This window comes from Mastomys coucha, unplaced genomic scaffold, assembly GCF_008632895.1.
Source record: "Mastomys coucha isolate ucsf_1 unplaced genomic scaffold, UCSF_Mcou_1 pScaffold1, whole genome shotgun sequence".
In the NCBI taxonomy this organism is placed as follows: domain Eukaryota; kingdom Metazoa; phylum Chordata; class Mammalia; order Rodentia; family Muridae; genus Mastomys; species Mastomys coucha.
Genome location: NW_022196891.1, coordinates 27,988,083 through 27,998,288, shown reverse-complemented (window position 1 = coordinate 27,998,288; position 10,206 = coordinate 27,988,083). Strand labels below are relative to the sequence as shown.

The 10,206-nt window shown below is 41.8% G+C and overlaps 1 protein-coding gene across 2 annotated transcripts in view; it reads right to left on the bottom strand.

Moving 5' to 3' along the window:
- Positions 1-4,834: 4,834 nt before the first annotated feature.
- The window catches only part of Fam72a (family with sequence similarity 72 member A), a 24,083-nt gene continuing 18,711 nt past the window's right edge, over positions 4,835-10,206 (bottom strand). For both annotated transcript variants that reach the window (XR_004121984.1, XR_004121988.1), the window contains 2 exons: positions 5,934-6,021; positions 4,835-4,963 (listed from right to left, as the gene is read on the bottom strand). The gene's annotated coding sequence lies outside the window, so the exon portion shown is untranslated. The remainder of the gene's footprint in view (positions 4,964-5,933; positions 6,022-10,206) is intronic.

Below are 10,206 nucleotides of genomic sequence, written 5' to 3'. Positions count from 1 at the left end.
GACAGAGAGAGAGAGAGACAGAGAGAGAGACAGAGAGAGAGAGAGACAGAGAGAGAGACAGAGAGAGACAGAGAGAGAGAGAAGCAGTTTTTGAGTAAAGTCTTCCTTCTAAAAAAAATCTTAACATGAGAATAAAAATAGAACAATGAGGAGCTGGTGCCACGAGCTCCAGTCACTGCAGATCCTGATGTCATTCACTGTCTGCCATCTGCAGAGCCTTGTCCTTCCAGGAGAAAGAAGTGGTCCCAGGCTCTGTGTGGCCCCACCCCAGCTTTGCTGGAATCACAAGATAAAGCTGGTTCACCAGGAAAGAGGCTCTGGGCAAGGCAGGGATGGAGGAAGGACCAGTTTTTAGGAGACTGCAGACAATAAAAAGAAATGAAATGCCAATACACAAACCTCAAAAACAGCATGCTAAGTCAAAGAAGGTAGTCACAGGAGGCTACAAAATGCATGGCGCCATTGGAAGAAATGTTCAGAATAGGCAAATCTAGAGACAGAAAGGAATTAGTGGTTGTCTGGGGCTTGAGGAGGTGGTAACTGTGGCAGAGTTTCTAATTAATACCTACTTTCTTGAGAGGATGAAAGATCCTGAAATTTGACTATGTCAGTGGTTGTAAAATTCTCTAAGTATGCTAAAAACCATTGAGTTTTACATTTGAAATGGGTGAAATTCATAGTATGTATGTTTTTTTTTTTTTCATGAAGATAGATCATAGGCCTGGCTTCTCTCTTACTAGCTATGGCCCCTCAGTTTCTTTTCTATACCTACACCTCAAAATTAAGTCAGGACAACCTAACGAAGGCTATAAAAATGTCACTCCATAGTGAACATGGAATTTGTGTCATTTTGTTTTCCTAGTAATATACATGTCCTTATAAGCAAGATGACATTTTATCTCAAAGCCTAGCTGTGTCATGCTTTGCTTTTGGTATAACTACAAATGTCTCCACGGCCTTCTATTCCCACACCAAATATTTTCAATCAACAACTTTGCTTATTACACAACTTTGGGAAGTCCCCGAGAACAGAAGTTAATAGTGATGCTGTGCTGGGAAGAGTCTGAATAGAAGGGAACCCCTCCCTTTGACTCCAAGGAGAACAAGACAGAGTCACTATGGCACCTCTGTAGTACAGCCTGTGCAACCATTGCTCCACTTACTAGAAGCAAAACCAACACGATGTACAACAATGTTCCTTTAAATTCATGTGAATTTCCATACCACACTTGTGAACCACTAAAAGATTTCAAAGTTGGACTGGAGAGGTGGCTCAGCAGTTAAGAGGACCAGTTGCTTATCCACATGACCTGGGTTCAATATCTAGTATCCACATGCTGGCTCACAACCATCTGTAATTCCAGTTCCAGGGGATTTTCTTCTGGGCCCTAAGGGTACCAGGTATGCAAACAGTCCACAGACATACAGGCAAAATGCCATACACATAAAATAAAATAAAATAAAATAAAATAAAATAAAATAAAATAAAATAAAATAAAATAAAATAAAATAAAATAAAATAAAATAAAATAAAATAAAATAAAATAAAATAAAATAAAATAAAATAAACAATGTTTTAAAAAGTCTTCAAAGTTTTCAAGTAAAGGAAAAAAATCTGTCTTAATCCATCATTAGCTGTAACCCTATTTATGTGTAAATGTCGTCTTAAAAGACATGTTAGCATAATCTTGTGTACTCAATCACTCCAACCCTGTAGTATTGTCTCCCTTGAATTGATCCCATCACTAGGTTCCTTCTTAGGAGTGTCCTGTTTTGCCACATTCGAAGTGTATGGCCATCAGTGCCTATGGCTTTAACAGCTACAAAATTGGATGATCCTTGATATTCTGCCTTTATCTACAGAGCCATACCTCTAGTCTAGTGGTAGAAATATTAGTCAACAAAGCAGATTAAGTCTCTGTTCCCATGGAGTTTGCTTCACGGTAGAATGAGTCTACTGGCAACAACAAATGTGTACATACTGCTGTGGACTGAGTTGTGATATCATATGTTGGACCTCTGGCTGCCAGTGTGATCATAATTGGAGGTGGAACCTTTGGAAGGTAATTAAGAGTGACATCGTGAAGATAAAATCCTTCTGATGAGATGTGCCCTTTTTCAGATGAAGGGGAGATGGCTTAAGTTCTGTGCCGACCACACGGAGACAAGCAGAGGAACCGCTGTCTGCAGAATAGCAAGGACCCTACTGGGACCAAAGCTATCCTCACCTTACCCTTGGGCTTGCCAGTCTCTGAAACTGTGAGAAGTGTATCGTTTACGTCATCCAGCCTCGGGTATTTTGTTATAGCAGCCTGAGTACAGACTAGTATATTAATGTGCATTTAAATAGGAATCCTACAAAAGCTATACATGACAGTTTGGTTTGAATCCCGTTTGCTCTCACCAAAACTTGAATAGAGATTTTGTGCCCATGGAGTATATTAGGAGGAGGATTCTGAATGAGATTAATGTGTGTTTCTCATGAAACTGAATTAGTTCTTGGAAGAGCAGGAATTATATCCACCATTCCACTCCTCTACTCATACATATGTGCCTATTTGCCACTCCAGAGACAACTCCTGCCATGCAATGCCATCTGCCAGGCTGTAACATGACAGCGGGCCCTTCTCAGATGCAGTCATTGGATCCTGAGCCTCCCTGCACCCAGAATAAACCTCTTTCCTTTATAAATTACTTGGTCTTCAGTGTTCTGTTATAGCAACCAAGAGTGAACTAAGATGGCTGATCTTACTGCTGGAAAGAGTCCTGGACAACACTGTGGTGAGGAGCTGCCTTGGAGGGAAGCCTCTTGACTCTTTGATCAGACCCCAGCCTCTGTAAAATACTCATGGGTGAAAAGGTACCTGGAAAATTCACAGTTCTGCTCATCTTATGGTCGGGAGAACTATTCACCTAAGCACACCCGCAAGTGTGCTAGAACTTGAGGTGTTAGGTAGGGCATCCTAATCATCCTGGTTTAATTTTCAAACTGAAGAGTCTGCTCCTAAATGAGGATCTGCCTTCCTTGGTCAATGGTGTTTCCTTTCCGGAAGAGAAGCAGTGTGTGTCAGGCAGAGCTGCTCTTCCTCAGCAGTTCTGCTCCCCTCTGCTTCTTTATTGTTAGCTCTGCTGTGTCGATCTTTAGAGTCACTCCCCTTTGAAGTAGTAGCCCAGAGAACCAAGCTGATGGCTTCCCAGGGGCCCTTTAGACAGGGATGATAGCTGACCAATCCTCTATGATGTCACTATTTTTTCTCTTTCTCAGAAAAACTGTAGTGGGCGTCACAGCACAAAACCATCATTTAAAAATTATGCAGACATTTTGTAAAATTAGATTTCTGCTTCTTTCATCTCTGAAAGGTTTTGCAGAGTATTTCCGGTGGGGTGTGGGGAGCTTTATCCGAGCTTTTTTTTTTTTTTTTTTAATCTTGGATTCTCCAAAATAATGATGACATCTAGGGATGTGTCTATGGAAGCATCTTATTTTCAGCCTTTGCTCCCTGGGGACCCTCCATTACTGACTGTGTTAAAGAAAATGATGCTCTTCTCCTGATGACTCCCTGGTGTAGGACTGAGGGATAACCTCAAGGAATTCAGAGTACATCACACCATGGATCTCCCCAGCCACTCGTGTTGGCAGACATTTCTCCTGGTGGTGAGACTGAAAGGATCGTCATATAACTGGCAGGTAGATTACTTTCACTTCATCTTAAAAAGGAAGCACAAATGGGATTTTAAAATATAAAGATATGATACATGCAAATAAAGAATCACAAGAGGATACTTAGTAGATTGACAATAATTTTCTTGCTTTCTTCCTCCTCCTGCTCTTCTTCCTTCTTCTCCTCTTCTTCTTCTCCCTTCTCCTCCTCTTCTTCTTCCCCCTCTCTTTATTCCTCCTCCTCCTTTTACTCTTTTTTTTTTTTTTTTTTTTTTTTTTTTTTTTTGAGGCAGAGTTTCTCTGGATAGCCCTGGCTGTCTTGGAACTCACTCTGTAGACTAGGCTGGCCTCACCTGAAGATCTACTTGCCTCTCTCTCCCTAGTGCTGGAATTAAAGGTGTGGGCCACCACTGCCGGGCTGATTGACAATTTTAAAAGTAAGTGAACCCTCTGTTGGTATTTTTACATAAAGATAGTGGAGGTTACTTTGCTATAGGAAGGGCAATTTGATAGCATCTATCAAATTTTATAGTGCAAAAAGTTTTTTGAGCTGGATGGTGGTGGCACATTTTTTTTTTAAAAAAAAAAAAAACAACTTTTTTAAAATTTTTTTGTGAATTTCACATCGTTCACCCCCAATCCTACTCATCTCCTTGTCCCTTGCAACCTCCCCCCTCAAAAGAAAAGAAAATAAGATAAAATTAAAAATAATAATAATAATCTCATCATGGAAGCTGTAGTGTGTCATAGTGTATCACACAGTTTACCCTTTTATCCACACATCTTTACTTGTAAATGTTGATTGACGTGAATCACTGGTCTGTTTTGAGGCCTCTGAATCCTGCTGCTCTGTGTCTATACTGGATCCTCACTGAGATACCTCTCAGCTATCACGTTCTGTCCAGTCCTCATGATCCAAAGCTGCAGGCTTACCCCTTCCATGTGCTTCAGCAGTTCATAGATGCTGTATATGTTGAGGTGGGCCAACACAAAGCCCTGGATCTGGGCCTGGGTGGTTGTTGAATCATTCAGCCGATCAGCTCTCCAGCACCCCCACCACCAGGGCAAGTTCTCCCAGCACTGCCCCAGCTAGCTCACCCAATGCCACAGACTGAAAAGGGCAGAGCCAGCTCTCCTGCCAGTAGTAGGGCAGTAGATAATGAGGGGGGAAAGTGAGGCCATGATGGTGCATCTTTATTCCCAACATTTGGGAGGCAAAGGCTAGTGGATCTCTGAGTTCACGATCACCCTGGTCTACACAGCAAGCTCCAGGACAGCCATGGTTACACAGAGAAACCCTGTCTTGAAGGAAAACAAACAAACACAAACAAAAAAATTAACAAAATAAACAAAAAATTATTTTAGTAATTACACTTCTGGGACTTATCCCACTAATATTCCAAGTATGTTTAAAGACATAGTAGAAAAATATCCATTGCTATATTATTTATAAGGGCAATGGAGTCAAGATAATCCTTAGTTCAGTCCTGAAGTTCAAGGCCAACCTTAGCTACTATTGTGCCAGGAAACGTTCATGAACCCAAAAGATCACCACATTGCTGACTCCAATGCAATCACATTAGGGTCTCTCTATTGAAGCTCGAGCTTACGGTTCCCACCAACCCTTGGTGGAGCCCTGAGCCTAGTTTCATTCAAGCATTTATAGAGGCAAGAAGGAGGTTTCTAGCCTGGTACACATCTGATTGGGGGGGGGGGGGGGCATTATGGCCTTTAACATAATTGGCTGGTGCTGGGAGCCAAACCATAAACCTAGCTTCTGCTTTCTTCTTGATTGGTGGTTGCTAGGAAGTGAAGCACCAGGGGTAGGCTTGTAAACTGGAGGTGCAGATTTGTTGGGGAATAACCTAGAAACTGGTGCTAAGATGCAGGTTTTGTTGTGGGGGTAACCTGGAAACTAGTGCTAGGAACCAGCCTGTTAGTTTACTTGCGTTCAACCTTTGGTCAGGTTCTTTAAGACAGAGTCTGAACCCAAAAGATTTGATCTCTCACTGCAAAGTAAGTTTGAATTTTAGTATCTAGTCCTAAAGTTTTCATGACATCAAAGCCAGGAAGAAGTCCTACGGGTCATTACTCCACCCTAGATGAAAATCAACCTCTTCTTCCTTTATTAGGGGTCCCATTATGGACCCCTAATTGACCTAGAGCTCAGTGTGTAGACCAGGCTAGCCTAAAACTTACAGAGATCTTCCTGCCTCTGAGTGCTGGGATTAAAGCATGCAACATCACCCTCAGCAGTGAAAAATTTCATTACCTTTTTGGGAAATGTTGATTTCAAAGCCATAGATAATATACACACCCCTTCAGTGAGTTCAGATTTTGTCCAAAGATGCATGATCATTCTGTAAAAAGAAAAAAAAAACACATTAAGGTGATAAATTACTAAAGACTTGCCTAACCTGCTTAAAGAGCAAGGTAACTAATAGTTCAATAAATATTTCCACAACAGAGACAGACCATGAAAGAAGAGTTATTTTAACTTGAGAACTCCCCCTTTCACCAAATTCCCCTCTGTAACCGTTTGGACTCCTGTGTTATGGAATGTTGGTAGCAGATTTGGACCGAGACAGGAGACAGTTAACATCTGCAGTTTGAATGCAGGGGCCACCAGAGGTCGTTGACGGGAGTGGGGGAGAAACACGGGTAGTCTCCCTTGGAACACCAACAGTCTTCACATAGACTCAACCGAGTCTCTGGCCTCTGTCCAGCTAACCAACCCCTAAGCACAGAAAAGAGCGCAAGACTGCAACCCAAGGAAGGAAGTGTTAGAATCCAAGGGCCTGGAATCAAAGAAAACATATTTAAATGGAAACCGGGCTGCGACTTGTGCTCAGGAATGGCTGGAGCAGGCAGAGAAAAGGGGGCGAATGATCTAAGCATAGGATCTCTTGGCTATAGGAGTTTGGTAAGAGCTCTGCCCCTAAATTCCATCTGTCACCAATGGAAAACAGAAAGGAAATGTGTAATAAGAGCCAAGCTTTGGGGGGGGGGGGCAGGGAGGGGGAACTAGTCCCAGATGGGTGTGCCCTTTGTATACTCAATACTGTGGCCTGCTCAGCAAATTTGTGCTTCTCTATTCCTTGGGCTACTGCTGTCTATGTTAGTGTCTAGGAAACATCTGATCTCAAGCAGTTCAGGGACTCAGTTTCCTGCTTGCGTTGGTCGAGACCTAGAGGAAAGGAGCAAACCTAGAGTTGGTTTGCTTGTGGATGCTCTTGGGCAGCGATTCCTGGTCCTTTGCTCCACCTAGTGGATTTGCAGGCTAGAAGAGGCTCTAAAAGAGACCTGTGATAAGAGATGTGTACTTTTGCTGGAAACTCTAAACTTCTGTCAGGCTCTTCAATACTGGATTCCATCTCCAATATGTTCCTGTGCACATCAATTGTGTTTTTTACTGAAGCTAAATGTGAGCTTGTCATCAAAATCTAATGTACTCTTTTTTTTTTTTTTTACTACAGAAATAACATTATATAATTAGGAGCCCTATGCCAGCACAGAAATCATCTTTCATTCATAATTATATCCTCTGATGTCCAAACCCAGTCAAAGCTCCATAGGGTCATTGAATTGAATAATGGTCTATATCGTACTTCAGAGGCTCCTTTGAACAATAATTGGTCAGATAGTCATAGGACTATTGTTCGAGAAGTTTTCACACTTAGTTATAAAAACAGATGAAAGGGCATAGAGCTGGGGGGCAATGCTGAGAATCTTAGGTTCTGAGAGATTCTGAACTGCCGACTCACAGATCCAAATGCGGAGACCAAAATCACTATCTGAGTAGGCTTAGGGCATTAGTCCACAACATAAATTCAGCCATCTATACCTACTTACTAGTCTACCATGCCTCTGGCACCAGGATCACAGTTAGTCAAGCCATCAGTCTTTATTCTCTGCTTATATTCAATAGTTTTATTATTAGTTGAATTATGCTTTGTTGTTGTAGACAAAGCCTTATGTAGCCCAGGTTAGCCTCAAACTCACTATGTGGCCGAGGATAACTTTGAAGTCCTGATCCTTCTGCTTTCTTTCACCTTTGGTGCTGAGGTTGCCCGTGTGCATCAGCATGTCTAGCTTCGGGGTTTCATTTTGTCCCCACTAATATACATCTGTTAAAGTCTGAACTCTCAGTATTTCAGAACAAGGACTTCTTCGGAGATAAATGCTCATGTCCTTATAAAAAACCGAAATTGGAGACAGACATGCACAGAAGAAGAACAGCATGTGAAGACAGCCATCTACAGCCAAGGAGAGAAGCCAGGAACAGACTCTTCCGGCAAAGCTTCCAGACCAGAGAAAGACCCAGCTGGCCAACACTCTGACCTTGTGCTTCCAGCCCCTAGAACTGTGAGACAATACATCTTTGCTGTTTAAGTCACCTAGCTTGGAGTGCTTTGTCACAGCAGCCCTTGCAGATGAATATCATTAATTCTGGCTGATGAATAAGAAGTTCTCTGCAAAAAAGAAAAAAGAAAAAAAGAAAAAGAAAAAGAAAAAAGAAAAGAAAAAAAAAGAAATGAATCTGTGGAATGCTAGAGGAGGAAGGCATCTCAGGAAGCATATTGCTTAACCCTTTTGTTTTGAAATAACATCCAAAGCTACAAAGTGATTAGGGCTTAGTCCCCCCTTCAGCTCAGCTTCCAGTCTATCAGTGCTCTATTACATTCTGCCAACTAAGTTAATGATTGGCAAAATCTGTCAATGATGGTGATTACATGCAGAGCATTGGCATCTTCTAGGGGGAATAGTATCTAAGTCTTTGATCCTCCTAAATGTTTGCAAGTAGTGATATATGCTATTTAGGGGGGTTACTTGTTATCTGGTTGACATACAGAAAGTCGATATGCAGTAGAACAGCAAAACCCAGGTAACTTGACCTCTGGCTGGGCACATGGGCTCCAGCATAGCGTCATTGGGTGAAGGTCCAGCTCCATCCCACTGAGGATGATTCAGCAGAGTGGCTTATCACCTACAAGTGAGAAGCTCAGGTTCTTACAATCAGAGGGGGGGGCGGCAAAAGGATGCAGAGTCTGAGGAATGTTTCATAATGGGCGTGGACGCTTGTTAGACTGGTAACCCTGCTCCTGGCTAAGCACATGACACGAGTAATGGCTAGAGATTCCAAAACCAGCTATCAGAGAGTTCTAATCTCAGACCAAGAATCTAGCTCCAACTCTGCAGCAGAGACCTTCAAAAAGGGACAGTTGGGCTGGGCGGTAGTGGCGCACGCCTTTAATCCCAGCACTTGGGAGGCAGAGGCAGGAGGATTTCTGAGTTCAAGGCCAACCTGGTCTACAGAGTGAGTTTCAGGGCAGCCAGGGCTATACAGAGAAACCCTGTCTTGAAAAACAAAACAAAAAACAAAACAAAACAAAACAAAAAAACAAAAAACAAAAACAAAAAAAAGAAAGAAAAGAAAAAGACAATTGGCAGTAAACTCATGAACTGCCAAAAGGAAAAAAATGCATTGTATATTTCAATCCTCAATTACACATGATTCACAGCCCCAGACTGAGTATGAATGGAAATATCGACACATTTATATATTTAAGATACAACTTTCATGTCACCAAGAATTCAGTCTTGTCTGAATTGTACAGACAGTGATGGTCGTTTTCCCTTTACTGAGGACTAAGCAGTATTATTTTGGGCAGAGAGTAAACGCTACACCAGGCTGCTAAGTGACTGCTTTTTCTTTAACCCCCTTGCCCATCACTGAAACACTGGCTGTTCTCTTCCTGGCATATGGAAGGTGCACCCACAGTTTATAACTAAGACAAAGAAGTGCTGACCACTGTTTTACTTCATGAAGTGTTACTGGTGGTGTCTCTCTGGGTATTTAAGGAGGCGATGCCTCTCTTTGAGAGTATGAACTACTTGTGTCTATGGTTTTCCCAGCAGGAATGGTCTCTTGTCCCACAAGGGCAAAGGACTAAATATAGTTGTGGTAGGCAGATGCTGCAAGAATCCATCCTGTATCGTGTGACTTTTGATAATATGACTTAGCCACAACTCCCATAAAGAGATGGAGTCTATTTTTTCTCCACTGAATCAAGATCATCCTTATGATTGACTTTGACCAACAGAATGAGACAAAAGTGTGAGTTCCAGATTTAGCTCACATTTTTAACCTCTTAGAGGGCAGCCACTACATAAAAACAAAAACAAAAAAAAGACAGACTCTCAAGCTAGATGGATTACTGAAATGGTTGGAAGATGAACCTAGGAAAAAGGGTTTAGCGTTTAGGGAATCCCGTCTTGTGAGTGGAATCTTCTAGAGCTTGCTAGACCAACACACTTGATAGCTGAATATCCACACACATGAGGACATGTGAGATCAACACAATCACTCCTGATTAAGTTGGGGGTGTGTATTTATTACACAGTAACTGATAACTGAAAGATCAGTGGGTTTCAGACTTGCAGATTCTAAAGTGGCAAATACAAGGCATAGTCTCTAGAAAAATGAAGTCATCCACCTCTTTAAAAAGATATCTTTATCAGTTATTTATCTTTATCATTTATTT